The sequence below is a fragment of the Rattus rattus genome, chromosome 5, assembly GCF_011064425.1.
Source record: "Rattus rattus isolate New Zealand chromosome 5, Rrattus_CSIRO_v1, whole genome shotgun sequence".
Lineage (NCBI taxonomy): Eukaryota > Metazoa > Chordata > Mammalia > Rodentia > Muridae > Rattus > Rattus rattus.
The window spans coordinates 24,853,998-24,870,600 of NC_046158.1; the positions used below are offsets into that span (position 1 = coordinate 24,853,998).

Here is a 16,603-nt window from a genome sequence, read left to right on the forward strand (position 1 = left end):
TTTTCTACTCTAATTCTCAGACTTAATTTCATTCACATTCCTATGTACTACTTTCACTTTGGCTGAGTAATTGAACTATAAAACTTATAGAAATCTTTTCCTTTTAAATCTATATACTTAAATTTAAGACAGTGTTACCTCTGCTTTAAAACAGGAAAACTCATAATAAGACTCCAACTGGGCTGCTTCAAAACCTTCATTACTGATATTTTTTTCACACCTAGAAGACAGCCATATTCCTCAGGTGAGACTTGAGACTACCGTCTTGTTTCATAATCTGATCAGATGAAAATGAATTTCAAGATAGATTTCTTCAGATTCTCAAGTCAGTTTCCACTTTGCAAGTAACTTGACAACAAAAAAGATCTGTTCTTGCCACTGAGTTCGTCCTTTCTACCTCCTGTGTATGTCTCTGTCTCCCTGTCTGTGTCTGTCTCTGTGTCTCTGTGACTATTTCTGTCCTCTGTCTGCCTCTGCCTCTGCCTCTGTCTCTGTCTCTCTGTCTCTCTCTGTCTCTGTCTCTCTGTCTCTGTCTACCTCTCTCTCTCTCTCTCTCTCTCTCTCTCTCTCTCGTTGTGTTTCCCAACCCCCTCTTTTTCTTCCCCTACCTTCCATTATTTCTCCTGTCCTTAATTTTCACTTCTTCCACTTTTCACTCTCTGATGGTGACATATGAAATAAGAAAATAAATTTTAACTACAACTGCACATTGTACCATTTTCTCCAGTGATGCAGTCTATCATTATTCAGAGGACTAGAAGCTTTAATTATTTACATTTGGGAGTCTCAGAAATTCTTGTCATCACAAATGCTGAAGAATTTTTCTGGGAAAGCTTTGAATCGTTTCCAGTTACACTCTTGTCTTAATATCTCAAGAAGGAAAAATAATGTTTCTACAACATACTTTATTAAACCCTTTAGGTCCTTTTACAAGAGAGGAAATACCAATTAACGTATAATTTAGCAGAACAAAATATTATCCCATTTCAACTAGTACCCACTTCCTTGAAGTTTATTCAAGCATTAATAACCATTTAATGCAATTTAACTACACTGAGGTATCCATTACATTAATATAATATATCCATCAGGAAATTTGAGTTTTGTCTCCATCCTTTCTGTATTATAAGGTTTTTATCATTTTATTCTGCATTTTATGGGACTTAGTTTTAAATCTTTAGCTTTGTTATAGTGTGAAATGATCAAACTTTTGCTACTGTTAAAGATGGCAATTATTTGATTTAATGAGACACCAATTGCAAATGGGTTTTACTTATGCATATGCATATAATTAACAAATCTGAATATTTAAACAAGTAGATGTTTTCAAGAACATTCCATTAGAAATGTAAGTCCATCTTGAGGACTGACCACTAACCATCATCCTGTGAAGGCATAGAAGTTGGAATGGCATCAATATAATGCAATTTTACCTTGGTCTGGAGAATTGTGCAATGTTTCCAAAGTTAAATTAACTGCATTAGCAACTATATTAGTAGATATGTTCTTTTTGTTTTAGCTTGGGAAGCATCTGGTCATGGAACTTTTATAATATAACAGTATGTGTTAGACTACTGAGTATTGAAAGACCTGTGGAGGTCTCTGTCTTATGTCCTTGAGTTTTACCAAATACAGAGTTAAAGCTCTCCATCAAAACCCCTTGCATCAAGGCCAGTGTAATCCCTAGAATCTAGCAGGCTCCATTGCAGTCAGAATATAATCAAGCACAAACAACAATGGATGACATGCACTTTTATGTTTCATAGTTTGCTTTCATGGGGAAGAACGTACTGTGAGCTCCACAACACCACACCACTCCAGTGAAAAAACAAGCTGGCCTATCTTGGATCATCCAATCTCCATACAGAAAAATGCTGTGAGCCCGTAGGAATTGCATTTCTCATATCTAATAAAGAATAGGTGGTTATTTTAGATTTTTATGCTCTTGTCAAATTATTGTAATCTATTATTCACATTCATATTATTATTACATAGCATTTGCTTAAACGAGATCTGCAAAGAGGTGATTTTGAAAGTAAAAGCTTATTGGAAAATCTCAAAGTGGGCGATAAAATCATTGCTAAGTGAGTGATTAAGTTCTTAATTTCATTGATTCAAAGAAAAGTCTCTGTAACTTATCAGCACAAAATGGCATTTGGATAGCAAACCATACATACAAAAATGGTCAGTATTTCAGCAAAGTATATCAGGCATTTATCTATATATACTATGTATATATAAAATCTTGCTCTTGGCTCAATTACCTTAGAAACCCAATGCATCTTTGAGTTCTCATGTATGCTTTCTTACTGGTTTAGTTCACAGGTTATTCATAAATACTATTTTGAAACCGAGAAGGCAGGCAAATGTAAGGATGATAAATGGTGACTTTTTAGTAATGTACATATGAAAAAATGTTAAATGTCCCAAACATTCTTTCTCTACTCTGGCTTTTGTGGGTCAATATATTTTTAATGAAATAAATAAGATCATAAACATATTTTGTGTGACTCTTTCATTTTATTGGTTGTATAGATAAGGTTCTTACAAGAACAATGACTCATCAAGAAAGAATAAGTAGTTTTAATGTCAAAGAGCAAAAGTTGCTTTTGGAAGGGAATGAGGGATGGCAGAAGATAGGTGAGGGACAGTCATGGAATGTGCAGAAAGATGTGGCCCAAGAAAACTTTTCAAGAGCAAGAGTTGCATTTTCCTAGAACCTCAGATTATTGTTGACCTCTTGTGTCCATCTTCAGCTAAGATAAATACAGTTTCCTCATTTATATTTTATTTTATACTTACCAAACTTAGGAGATACCTTTCATATTATCCATTCACAAGCTACTTATTAAGTACCTGCTATGACAAAGTTTCACCTTCTAAGCTGTTGTTTTGATTTCTGTTTCCTATGTTTTCATAATCTTCACATCATAGGAAGAAAATGCTGGTTCTGTAGGAGCCAAACTACTGTCCAGAAACCCAGGCTTTGGGAATATGTGTGAACCAGTGTGACTGACTCCAAAATTATTTTTCATTTTCAACCATTTCTCAGTAGTACATAGGTTAATATTACCATTATTATTAAAACAAGACTGTTACCTTATGCATTCAAAATAAGACACAGTAGGCATATAAAATACCTTTCCAATGAAATTTTCATTAAAAAGGAAAAAAGTAATTGTTAAGTAATTTTAGATATCTTTTATCAATGAATCATAACAAAGTTTTAGCAAACAAACTTCTACCCTATAAGATTGTAAAATCCTTTTCCTGATCCCCTAAATGTGTCTCTTTGTTAATTAATTTATTTATTTACTTTACAGCTTAATACCTGCCACCTCTCCTCCCAACTCCCTCCCCCGACCATTTCACAACTACGTGGTCTATTCCCCCCTTACTTTTCTGAGAGGGAGACATAAGCACTCCCATTCAGTTTCACCCTATTCTGGCATATTTAGTCTCTGTATGACTAGGTGGATCTTCTCTTATAAAGGCCACACATGGAAGCCAAGCTATTGGATCAATGGGCAACAGTCCCGCTCTAGTTGTTGGGGTATCTGCAAGAATATCTACTTGCACATATGTTATATACGGACAGATGTCTCAAGTCCAGCTCATGCTCACTCTTTGATTGGTGGTGCAGTCTCTGGGAATGCTCAAGAGTCCAGGTGGTTGACTTGCTTGGTCTTTCTGTGGAGTCCCTATCATCTTTGGGTCTCTTGATCCTCCTTCCAACTCTTTTACAAGACTCCTCAGACTTCATCAAATGTTTGGTTGTGGCTCTCTGCATCTGTTTTCATTGGTTGTTGAGTGGAGCCTCTAAGAGGACAGTTATGCTAGGTTCCTTTCTGCAAGTATAGAAGAATATCATTAATAGTGTCAGGGATTGGTTCTTGCCTATGGAATAGGTCTCAATTTGGACACAGAGCCTTCCACTTCCCTCAAAAGTCAAGTGCTATTGGTAGGACATTGTCTCCATTACTGCTCCATCTTTCTCCCTGAACAAGGTCATTTTCTTATGATTTGGTGTGTTTGGATATTCAGGGCTTGCTATAGTTAGATAGGTATGTTCTGGTGCTGTCATATTGCCCTGGTTTTTGTAGATTTTGTTCTTACAGTGGCCTTTAGCCATCTGATTGTGCCTGCTTTTGGCAGGCCTGGCATTCCCTGGTGGCACCAAGCCTCCAGGGATGTAGTGAGAGTTGGTAGGTCTTGATCACATCCGGCTGCTGTTCTCCTGAGGGAATGGACAAGCCCCCAGAGATGCAGGTGTAGTTGGTGGTCCCAGATAGTAGCAGGTGGCTCTTTGTCCTATGAAGGAGCAGGCCTCCAGAAATGCAGGCAGAGTTATAATCAAGGAAATGGATACAGAGGGGTTAGAGGGAAATTCTCACTTGCTGGGTTTGCCCAGAGGTCCTGGAAGGCAGATATCTATCATGGTAACGGGTCTCACCTTTTGGTCACAGATATATGCAGGCATCTTGGATTATGTTTAGAGGTGTGTACCAAAAGACGGAGGAGCACAGAGGAGAAAGGACAGACCTCATGGGCTTCTGGACTTGTCAGGTACCCAGCAGGCATGGAATATTCTTCCTTTTCTGATGCTGAGTCAAACATGAACCAGTCATTTTGACTGTTTGTTAATATCTACTTATCAATTGCTAGAATGTGATAGCAAGAAATTAAAGGCTGATTATTGAACACGAGTTTTAGGATGAAAGTCCCATGTAGGAAACAAGAGACAATAAAGGAAACCAAACAGAAACTTTATCATCTTGGTTGTCTACAAAGAAAAACATCATGGATTGGGTTCTTGAAAGTATAGAGACTGTTTAATGAACACATTCCAACAGTCCTTTTGTGGACTTAACCCACTGTTTTGTTTTGTCTTGTTGGTGCTGTTTATTAAGATAAGTTTATTTCAACAATGTCATGTTTAACTTGATATGTTTATCGTGAATATCTTGCAACACTGGGTCCAGCAACTTCAAGAAAAACATTTATACGTTTAATCACATAAATGAATAAAGTTGGTAAAAATGTAAAAATAGACCACTACTCAATACTTTAAGGTATGAGTCAATTTCCTAATAATTTTTGAATGAGGAACTTTTCTTTACCAAATATAAAAATATGAATCACCATAATATTAAGCATATTAAAATAAAACAAGTAATTTTAGAATCCATGATACCTCAAAGGTTAAGTATTACTATTAATTTTCCTATTTTATGTACTTATTATATTTAAAATTAATATCGAGAAACCCTTCCTTGATTATTTAAACTTGATTTTGTCATTTAAATTGTTGAAGTTTTAGCTTGTCTAAACTAACCAACATAAATTATACCTTATCTCAAAATTAAAATAGCCCAATTCCTGCTTATGTCTACTTATTGCCTTTCATATTTTTCACTTTTAATAGTACCAGGTTGCAGAATATTTAGCTAAATTTCCATGCTAGCAACCAAAATCAGGTTTTTATTCCCTTTATGACTTTGCAGCACCAAGTAATGTAGAAATTGCTGACCAATTAACCCACAGTGCATTCCTAAGGTCTCTAATTTTTTATTGTTTAAGGGTACAGTTTCAAAGAAGTACTCAATTTTGCATTTTATAATCTAAGTAAGAATTAAAATTGGAATCTAAATAGTTTCTTCTGAGGCTTACAGGCGTGGCTCAATGAGTAAGGCCTTGAACCAAAGTGACTCAGGCAGGAGTGAACTGACTCCCCAGACTCTACTCTTACCTCCATAGACAATTTGGCAGAAGTTCCACACACATCATGTAGGCACAGCCAAATAGACAAAGACAGAAACATACATAGTCACACTCATATATCCACATATACAAAAAATACATAAAAGATAAATTATCAATCATTTGTAGTTTTATTTTGGACAGCTTGGCAGATTTGGTTGTGAAATACAATATATATATATGTATATGTATATATATATATGTGTGTGTATGTATATGTATATGTATATATATATATACTGTGTAACATAATATATCTTTATTTGAACTGAAATGTAGCTGAGTTCATTGTAGTTGTGTACATTATAAATCTGCTCTTGAAGAAATGATAGATCTGAAACACTCAATAAAAGATGAAATTCTCATGATTCCTAGTTAAGAAATGAATACTGGAATTACACATATACTCACACAAACATAGATACACACATCTTTAACACTCAAACATATTATATACACACAGACACAAATATACAAACATACATACACATACCCACACCACATGCATATATTTAATATTGTAATCTTCCAATTTCCAAACTATACCTTACCACAGCAATTAAACATTTTTGATACAGATATTTTTAAAAATTATATTGTGTTGGAAAACTTTTTCATATACACTTGTTCTGCTTTTCTGATGTTGAATTACAATAGTGCAAGGTATTGCTTGTTTGTTGAACTGTTGAGGATTGGACTTAGGGAACTGTGCATATCCAGTAATTTTCATTTAAAAAATCAGAATACGACTTAGTATCCAGCTGTTTATGTGAGGCTTAACAAAATACCCAAGAAACCCAAGTTGAAGGAAGAAAAGCCTATGTTTTGTCAAGGTTTCACTTCAAGATGCACTCCCTCCACCACTATGGGTCAGAGATAAGTGAGGATGACATGGGTCTGGCTGCCTGGGGCTGAAAATTCTGCTCTGGCAGGCAGAATGTGGGCAGATAGAAGGAAGCCAAGCCCATGCCCTTCCTTATTGCTTCAATCAGCTCCACTTCCTCCCTGAGCATTCACCTACGGAACCATAACTGGGTGAACCCTTTATCTTTTGGATCTTGTGCTTTTTCTCAGTCATGAAGTTCTCACAAACTAATTTCTGTTAATATTATAGTCAGCAGGAGATGATCTCTTCGAACACAAGACATTTGAGTAGACATTTTATATACAAACATAAAAGTAAACGAAACCGCTACAGAGAAAACACACATGGTGAACACTGCATTTATTCCTAGAAATGTTGTTACTGAGGTTCTTCTAATTATTTTTACTCTATTTTCGGGGGAAAACTGATGATTACAAACTACTTTATGTAGGATTAATGATATTTGTCTTTAATACATTCCGCTCAGTTCAGTTATTCCTAATCTCTTACCATATAACTTTTGGAGCCACAGTTTCCAACCTATGCTAGATATACAATATTCTTTTATGACTCATTATTGTCATGAACATGAGAGATAGTAAAATAAAACACTATCTGATTAGTAAATTATGGCCATTATGATTTTCATAATTTAATATATTACAATTGTAATATGGATTAATCCTATAGATATCTGGCAATAAAAGCACCCATACTCACACCCTTTTGGATACAATACAAAAAACTATTACTTGTATCAGGAGGTGATGGAATTGAAGCTACTGTCTATGAGTTACATCAACGCTGTTTTTAAGAGAGCCTAGGAAGATTAGAAAGGCGTTCTCAAAACCAGATTATAACTAGTAGGTATTCTAGGGCTCAGTTTTTAATCTTTATTTAATTTTTAACTTTGCACTATGTGAACTTTCTCTGGAAAGGAAGAAAATGAACAGTACAGACTCGACAGGATAAAGACTAGACCCCATGTAATAAGAAAGCTTTCTTCTGGGTGTTCAGGGTAGTTATGCAGGTATGTGAATCAAAAGAAAAAGGTAAGAAGATTAGAATACTGATGGATGAAATGTGACCTTTCCTCTTGATCAAAATTTGTGCCTTGAACCTCATGTGTGCAAACATTTGAGCACATGAAACCTTTTGTCGTATGCACAGAGCCTTTCACTTCCCTCAAAAGTCAAGTGCTATCTAGCACTCAGCTATTGGTTTTCAAATGCAACTATTTTGAATTTATAATTTATTTATATTATGGATCAGGTATGGGAGGATACAGGGATGATATACAAAGGATCAGGAATTTGAGCAGAGGTGTGTAGCAATGGCAGATGGGGAACTGATGGTAGCCATCATCAAGTCCTAGATGCCAGGAAAGCAAGAGGCTCCCATGACCCAACAAGGATGAGATTAGCTGAAATGTCCAACAAAGAAGAGGAAGAACCTCTAAAGACCATATCCAGAGGTTAGGCAATGCTCCTGATTGGGGAATGGGACTACCTACTCATCTCCAAAGTCTTAACCCAGAAGGGCTCCTGTATAAAGGAAATACGAGGACAAAGTGTGGAGCAGAGACTGAAGAAAAAGCCATCCAGAGACTGCCCCACCTGGGGGTTCATCCCATATATAGACACCAAACCCAGATACTATTGCTGATGCCCAGAAGTGCTTGCTGACAGGAGCTGTCTCCTGAGAAGCTCTGCCAGAGCCTGATAAATATGGAGGAGGATGCCCATAGCCAACCATCAGACTGAGCACAGGGACACCAATGGAGGTGTTAGAGAAAGGACTGAAGGAGCTGAAGGGGTTTGCAACCCCATAGGAAGAACAATATTATCATCCAACTGGACCCTTCATACCTCCCAGGGACTAAACCACCAACCAAAGAATATGCATGGAGGAACCCTTGGCTCCAGAGGCGTACGTAGCAGAGGATGGCATTGACTGGCATCAATAGGAAGAGAAGCCCTTGGTCCTGTGATGGCTCCTTTCCCCAGTGTAGAGGAATGCCAGGGTGATGAGGTGGGAGTAGGTGGGAGTGGGAGCACCCTCACGGAAGCAGGAGAAGGAGGGATGGGGAAGAGGGGTTCTGGAGGGGAAACTGGGAAAGGGGATAACACTTGAAATATAAAAACATAAAATATTCATTTACAATAGCTATAAAAAGAAAAGAAATGAGTAAATCCCATAATAGGTATGAAACAATTTGGCAAATAAGTTGTCAGATTTATTGACAGTGAAATTTAGTGGAATTAGCTGATGGAAAATCACTGCAACTCCCAATAGCCAGGCATGGAAACCTTTACAGTTTAAAGAATAATTAAGGGGTTGGGGATTTATAATTACAATAATTGACTCCATTAATTCCAGTGGGAAAAGTTTGTTAAGGAGCAAAGTAAACTGGGAAAATAGCTAAGTAGGTTAAGAGTGCTTGGTGCACAAATATAAGGACCTGAGTTCAATTCTTCAAATGTCATATAAAACTATAAAAATGGGCTTTCTTCCCTCTCTCTCTCTCTCTCTCTCTCTCTCACACTCTCTCACACACACACACACACACACACACACACACACCTATATTCCACACTCTATAAAGAGCAAAGACAGAGAAGATCACTAGGGCTTGTTCTCCTCCAGCCCAGTTCCATGAGATAACCTGTCTTTTGAGACTAAAGAAAAAGGTGATAGAGCAGTGTACCCAGTGTTCTCCTCTAAAATCCATGCAAGTGCATGTGCTCATTTGGACAAACACCAAGTTATGACAAAAGCACAAGGGCAATGCTCACTTCTTCTGCCCTTACCATTTTAATAAATGAGTGAATATTTTCTTATGGCTTTAGTCACCTTTAGGGTTTCCTCCCCGGATGAGATATCTCACCATTTCTTCAGGTCTCTGGTATACTTGTGCCTTTTGTCATGTGCTCTGGTCTCTACTTTCTGTTTCAGTCATATGATGAGTGTCCTGCAGAAAGTATTTTATTTTATCCATGTTGATAACACGTTGATCAAAGTATATATGATGTGAGGTGAGTCATGGCTCATATTTACCTGGTAGTATTTTCAGGCCTGATAAAACAAGGTCACGGTCCTGGGAATCAGAACTGATTCAGACTTTCCAGGAAATGGTTTACTATGTCCCTGGTAGAAAATGTCAAATAAGTGAAATTTAGCATGCCCTACCTGGAACAGGTTTCCTGGGGCATTTTGATGTTCTCATTCTAGCCTTCTTATATGTTTTTCTACCCTCCTCCCCCAAAAAACCCATTTTTACTTATATAGGCTTAATTTTAAAACCTACATTAATAAGTGTTCTCCAACCTTTCAAACCCTGTCCAAAGATAGAGGAGAAAAGATGGTAAATAGTAGAATGCGGATGTAAACCTGTTTAGAAATCGTTTTTGGGGACAACTCTAATCTTCACTGTCAGAATACCAGCATTCTACTAGTCAGTGTCATGACACCAACAGTGCAGTTCAAAAAGTGTCACCAAACCTGAATCAGCAGAGGTAGCATAATCCAACAGAAACAGCCAGGCCTCCACCAAATCAGCATGAGTTAGTGGGAAAGATTAGACCCAGCAAGAATGCCAGGAGCAGTTAGATGCAAGATGAATAAAGTATTACATGGCTAGCTTAGCAAACATGACATCACTGTCTGTTGGGTTCAAAACATCACATAAGTCTGTATCACATGATAGAACCAGACATTTATGCTGTATAATTATATCCTATTTTCTGACACATGCACAGGAATGCATGTAGAGATTGGAGGATGCCTCTTAAGATATGGTTCTTTCCTTCTATCATGTTCCTGTTTATACATCTCACCATCTCATCATCCACCATTTTTTAATCTAATTACTGCATATTTAGCTTTGATTCATAAAAATGTAAACTGTATCTAATGAATGGCATTCACTGTTATCCTGTGGACTCCTTACACATATACTCAGAGCTGCACACACATTGACACATGCACACACACACACACACACACATATACATACACACACACAGTCATTTCAAAGTTACATAATGTGCGTTACTTTTGTGTATCTATTGTGAAATTCTTACCAAAATTAAGCCAAGTCTATCACATAAGAGAATACACTTTGTGTTCATGTGAATACGTGTTGACAACATACATTTCCACTCCATAAATTTTGTGTCTTTTTGGGAGCTCTTCTTCATCCTAAAAATACTAAACAGCTTTGTTTAGATACTAAATATGTACATTAACTTAGAATGTATATTAACTTATGCTTTACTGTCTACATTAATCAAAATGTCTGTCATATTAGCAGTACCTAATATTTGTTATATTACTGTTAAACTTGTGAATAAACGGTGATTACACTGATGTGCCTTTACCTGTAGTGTAACATAATCATAAGCATTTATTTTTTTAAAAAAATCATTAAAATAATGATATAATTTGTTTTATAGAAGTATTTGAAAGTAAAATATTATCATCATAGTAAAGACAAAAAAATTCTAAATGTGATAAAAGTTCTATTTTAAAGGTTATTGGGGTTGGGGAAGTTGGGCAAAGTTAGTCTGAGCCGAAGGCAGATCACCTCAGTGAGAGAAGTGCCTGAGGTCTGCTGGCTTCTCACTGATGTGTTTAAAGATCTTGGACTCCTCTCTCTTTGTTGTCCGCTAGCCGAATCCCCCACCACCACCTCTCCTTTTAAACTTGCAGTCATGTCTGCTCATATTCAGATCAACAAAAGGAGGGGCCTTAAAACCAAAAGACAGAGCAACCTGAGGCATACTTGTTCACATTGAAGATCTGCTTGAGAGAGCCGGAGTCTTATGCCCGTATGTAGGATTTGTATGCTTCCTGTACAGACTTGTACAGAATGTAGTTCTTTTCGATCAGTTTTTCCAGCTGAGACTGATTACAGGAAACTTTAGACCAGGAAAAGTCAAACTGATTCGATGGAACCTTGGATTGTTTCAAGTAATGATGGAAACCCAACTCTTCAGGGCACAAACAGAGCAGGGCGTGCCCTCTTCCATTCAGGCCCCTGGCTGTTCTACTGACCAGATGAGATGAAGGTGTTCCTTGGGGTCATCGGGAGGGTCGTACTGAACAATCTAGCCCACTTCAGGGGTGTCCAGCCCTCTGGTTGCCACATCAGTACAAAGCAGTATTCCTGAGTCTGCGTTTCAGAATTGGAAGAATGTGGTTGTTCGCCTATTTCGCTTTTGCTTTCAATGGATGGCTAAGACAGGCAGGTCAGTGTAGTTCAGCAGCTCATAGTGGTATTTCATAGACATATACAATGAAAAGAAGACCATCCCTTTTTACTTCGGGTTCTTCTCAAGGAATGTGAAAAACAGAAGAAACCTCTTCTCAGAGGGACAAACTACATATCCCTGTTCAAGGCCATCCACTGTGGCAACCTCTTTATTGTCGTCAACACCAACAGACAATGGCTCTTTTTTCAGAGAAATTCTGGCCAAGTCTTCAACTTCTCCAGTTTGTGTGGCAGAAAAGAGCAAAGTTTGTGTATGTGCTGGCAAAAGTTTAATAATTTGCTTTAATTCTTCTTCAGACCCAACGGTCAGCCTCATCAAATAACCAGACATTGTAGATTCTTGTACATAAATCCTGGTGTGTTCCACATATGGTCTAGGAGCCGGCCTGGTGTGGCGACCATGGTATTGACCCCATTGAGGAGCTTCTGCTCTTCTGCAGACCTGTTACTGCCACCCATGATCAGCCCGTACTTGTGAACCCGGTGTGTTATCAGTTCCTTAAGAACACCGAAGGTCTGCATGGCCAGTTCTCTGGTAGGAGAGAGAATCAGGACTCCTGTTCCATTCCTGGACATGAACTACAATTTGACAATGAGTTGTATCACAGGGATGAGGAAAGCGGAGTTTTGCCACTGTCAGTTTTCGCGTCGCCAGAAGATCCCTGCCTTCCAGAAGTGGCCTGATACTTTCATGCTGGGTCTCCGTCATGCGCTTGAAGCTCATTTCTTCTATGGCCTTCAGAGTGCTCTCACTGACAGTAGTGGACACAGAAGCGAATGAAGTGTCCTCAAAGGCACCTGTCAGACCTAGGGGTAGGGTAGGCTGGGTACCTCGCTGCCATTTGCCTTCTTCACGCCATCTTCTGGTTCCTCATCAGCCTCAGCGCTTTCTGCAGCTTTTTGCTCTTTTGGTATCAGGCTCAGCATCAGTCGCCATTTTCCTTTTTCTCCTTTTTCTTCTTTAGTAAGAATCAAGAGACTCTGTTGCTGCTGCTTCTCCTTTGGCTAGAATGGTAAGTTTTGGGCGTGACTTTTTAACTTTGGAATTTTTCACAGTCTCCTCAGGCAGGCCTACACTTTGTGATCAGTCATAGAATGCTTCAGGGCCTTTGTAACTTTTCCACCTTTTCCTGTTTCTTTAGGTACATCTCCATTTTGAGGTTGTGGCAGACTCGTGTCTAACTTCTTGCAGCCTCAGCTGCAAGAAACTTCTGTGTCAGCTTGGAGTTCTGCTTCTCCATCTTCTTGGCAGAAGTTTTCTCTGTAACCGTGACATGAGACAAAGCCAAGTGCTCAGTTGCAAGTTGGAAGTGTGTCACTGGACCCGGGGGACCCGCAGGTGTAGGGAGCCATTCTGAGTTATATAGTCACAAAGGATGTGGGGAGCGGGTGTGGCGGCAGTCCCAAGATGGCTCCCAGGACTGCAGCTAAGTCTCATGACTAGCACCTGACTTCCTCACACACCTGAAACTAGCCACGTCCATTGTGAGAGCTGCGCAGGCGCACCATGACGCAAGATCAGGCCATGTGACGTGGACCTATGAACTGAGATTACGCAGTCTGGACTGAGGAGGCAGAGTTGAGGGAGGATATAAGGGAGTGTGCTCGGGGCTGGGAGGGGGAGAGAGAAGGGAGAAGAAGGAGAAGGAAGAAAAGAAAAGAGAGATTACTGCTTGCATGCAGAAAGAAAGGTTCCTGAATAAACTACTTTGAGAAGAGCGTTGTGGTGTCGCTCCTTTCTGTGGGATGGAGATGGAGGCGACACGCAGGGATCATAAGCCTTTAAAATAAAGCTGTAATATATATCTATAACAAAGACACTAGTACTTTTTTCACTCCATCATTCCAGCAAACCTGTGTGTCCTTAATCACCAAATCAAGGAACAATCCCCATTCCTGAAATAAATGTCCTCCTAGTCATAATGACAAGCATACCTCCAGATGCATTCAGGAAAATCACAGAGTTGGGAATGGTCACTTTGATCTCTGCATTTTTGTGTTCATGACTGACCTCCACCTGCATTAGCTAGGATTTACTCCTGGAAAAAGACATATAGGTTTGACTAAGGCACAAATTCCCAACTTAGAAAGAACCAGGCTTAGAGTGTGAGAAGTTCCAGGTGGAAGCCAGGGACAAGTACTCCTCTGAAACAGAGCAGAGTCCTAGACTGATACAGGAAACGGAAGCCAAATTAATTCCACAGGGGTGGGTCCTGAAAGAGAAATCACCACTCTGCAACAAAATTGTCAAAAGGTAGAAACAGGGGGCTAGAGCACTTAACTCAGTGAAGGGGTTGTTCCACAGTACCTCTGGGACTGGAGCCTGAAGGCATAGCAGTTGTGCTCTCTTCAAAGCACAGGATGGTTTTCAAGGTCAAATACATGCTACAGAAAGCTAGACATCCCAAACACACTTGTGTGTGTGTGTGTGTGTGTGTGTGTGTGTGTGTGTGTGTGTGTGTGCGCGCGTAGGGGGGTTGGACCTTGTATAATTTTGTTCCAATTATCAGCATGACAATAACTGTATGTTCAATAATGATTACAGTTTTGTATAACCTCTTTAAGAGAGACCAGAATAAAGCAGACTTAGAAAAAGAAAACAGAAAGATGAAATGCTGGATGGGGAGCCATAGAACAGAGGATAGAAGACTCTTTAAATTATGATAAAGAACCTTCAGAAAAATCCAATATGGAACCTACAATAATAACTAAAAAGGCACTTCCAGATGAGAAAAACCCACAGTGGCTTGAGGAATTAGAATGGAAGCCCACAGATATGCAATAGTTTGAAGTAAAAATCCATATTCTACATAATAATGCTACCATAAAGCAATATCATAGAATAGATTACATTTTTCATTTTGTAGTGTTTGGAGATTAAGATATGATTAAGATATGATATGATAAGATAAGATTAAGATATTGATATATTATGCTATTGACACATCTGCAGGATACCAAAGGCTTCTGCCTTAAGTTCTGGAAAGGCTGATTCTGAGACTGCCCATTAAATAGAGATGGCGGCTTTCTTGGAAATGCCTTTACATTTAGAGTTGAAGCTGATGATGCTCTATCATGTATATGCATTTCAATGCAGCAATTTTTAGACATTATAACATAGAAAATGTTACAGGTATATCTTATAGGCAATTATGGAGACATTTAACAGGACTTTGAAAGAAATGCTTGTGGAACAGAAGGGGGATATGGAATTTCCCAAAGACGGATTAAATATTGCTTTATTAACTTTAATTGTTAAAAATATTGATGAGAATAACACTGGATTGCAAAATAAAAAGCAAAACTGCTGAACCAAATCAGCCTGTTTATATTAAGGAATTAAGGATGTTTTAACTCCAAAACAGAGGGAAAGTAAGGAGTTATGCTGGGGGAGAAGCTTTGTATTTATTTCCAAAAAAAATTGTGGATACCTTGCAAATCAAAAACCAAATTTTACAGGAGGAAACTCCCTGAAGATCTTGGTTGTAGACAGGAAGAAAGAAACAAAAAGAACACTACAGGTAATGTAAATTGCTGGTCCTTCTACATGGGAATAGCTCTGAGCCTAGGTAAGACATGAAAATGCCTCCAGTAAGCATAAAACACATATTGTTGGCTACAAAACCCTCAAAACTTGTCATGCCATGCTTTCAATGGCATAGATCAATATTTAATTGCAGTTTAGTTAAATAATCCAAACTAACATATATATATATATATATATATATATATATATATATATATCCTTATCTGTTCAAACAGGGAGCAGAGAATCATCTTTAACTGAATTATGCACACCACACATTTCATACTTAATGTTAATGCAGACATGTGTAATACCTTTTAAAGTTTATATGTGTTTGCAGAGCCAAAAGATCAGACACTAATGAAGTATGAACACTGCCCTGTCCCTGACAAGATTTACCCTCAGAGATTCTGGAAGGCTAAGACATATTATTTCCAGCAATTTGCTTGATCCTACCTTAGACTGCCTTGATGCTGTCTCCTCAAACATCTGCATCCTAGACAATTTTAGAACAGGTAGCTAGACCATCCTGCACCATTAACTGCTCTAGTCATAGACTTCAATTAATCGCTGAACATTCTCAGCATGTAGATACTGGACAGCATTGGCTGCAGCTAGCTTTCTTAAGACTGGACAATACCTCAATTTTTGACCTCCCTCCCAAAAAGAAAAATACTCCAAGTCATTTTAAGAAAGCAACACCACCATTCCCAATGGTATATGTTTTTTGGTTGTTTAATGGATGATATAGGCTTGCCATTTAAGAGAGGTGGTTAAGCTGTTATGGTCTTGAACAGAGAGGAAACAAAATGAGAGAGATTAGATTCAGGGACTTTTTTCTTTTTCTTACCTCTATCCTTCTTTTTCTCCTATCTAGTGTTGTGCGGAAAAGCACAGGGAAGAGCTGAAAAGAAAAAGGCAGATATAGGAATAATATATAGGAATAATAGGAATAGATGATGAATCATTGAATCTACTTTTTACATCCAAAGAAGGTCAACAAGACATATATTTTATATTGGTGTGGACTTTGTATAGAGATTTAGGATTACATATCATTACAATGTACTAAATATATATGATTCAATTATGTTTAAAGTATAGCACCTATATAATTCTTGAAAATGCAATGGGTAGTTCTAGGCCACTTAAAAAGCTGCTGTTGTCAGCTATTTAGAAG

The 16,603-nt window shown here is 38.2% G+C and overlaps 1 pseudogene; it reads right to left on the reverse strand.

Moving 5' to 3' along the window:
- Nucleotides 1-11,211: 11,211 nt before the first annotated feature.
- On the reverse strand, nucleotides 11,212-13,173 carry LOC116900157 (annotated as a pseudogene).
- Nucleotides 13,174-16,603: the final 3,430 nt, after the last annotated feature.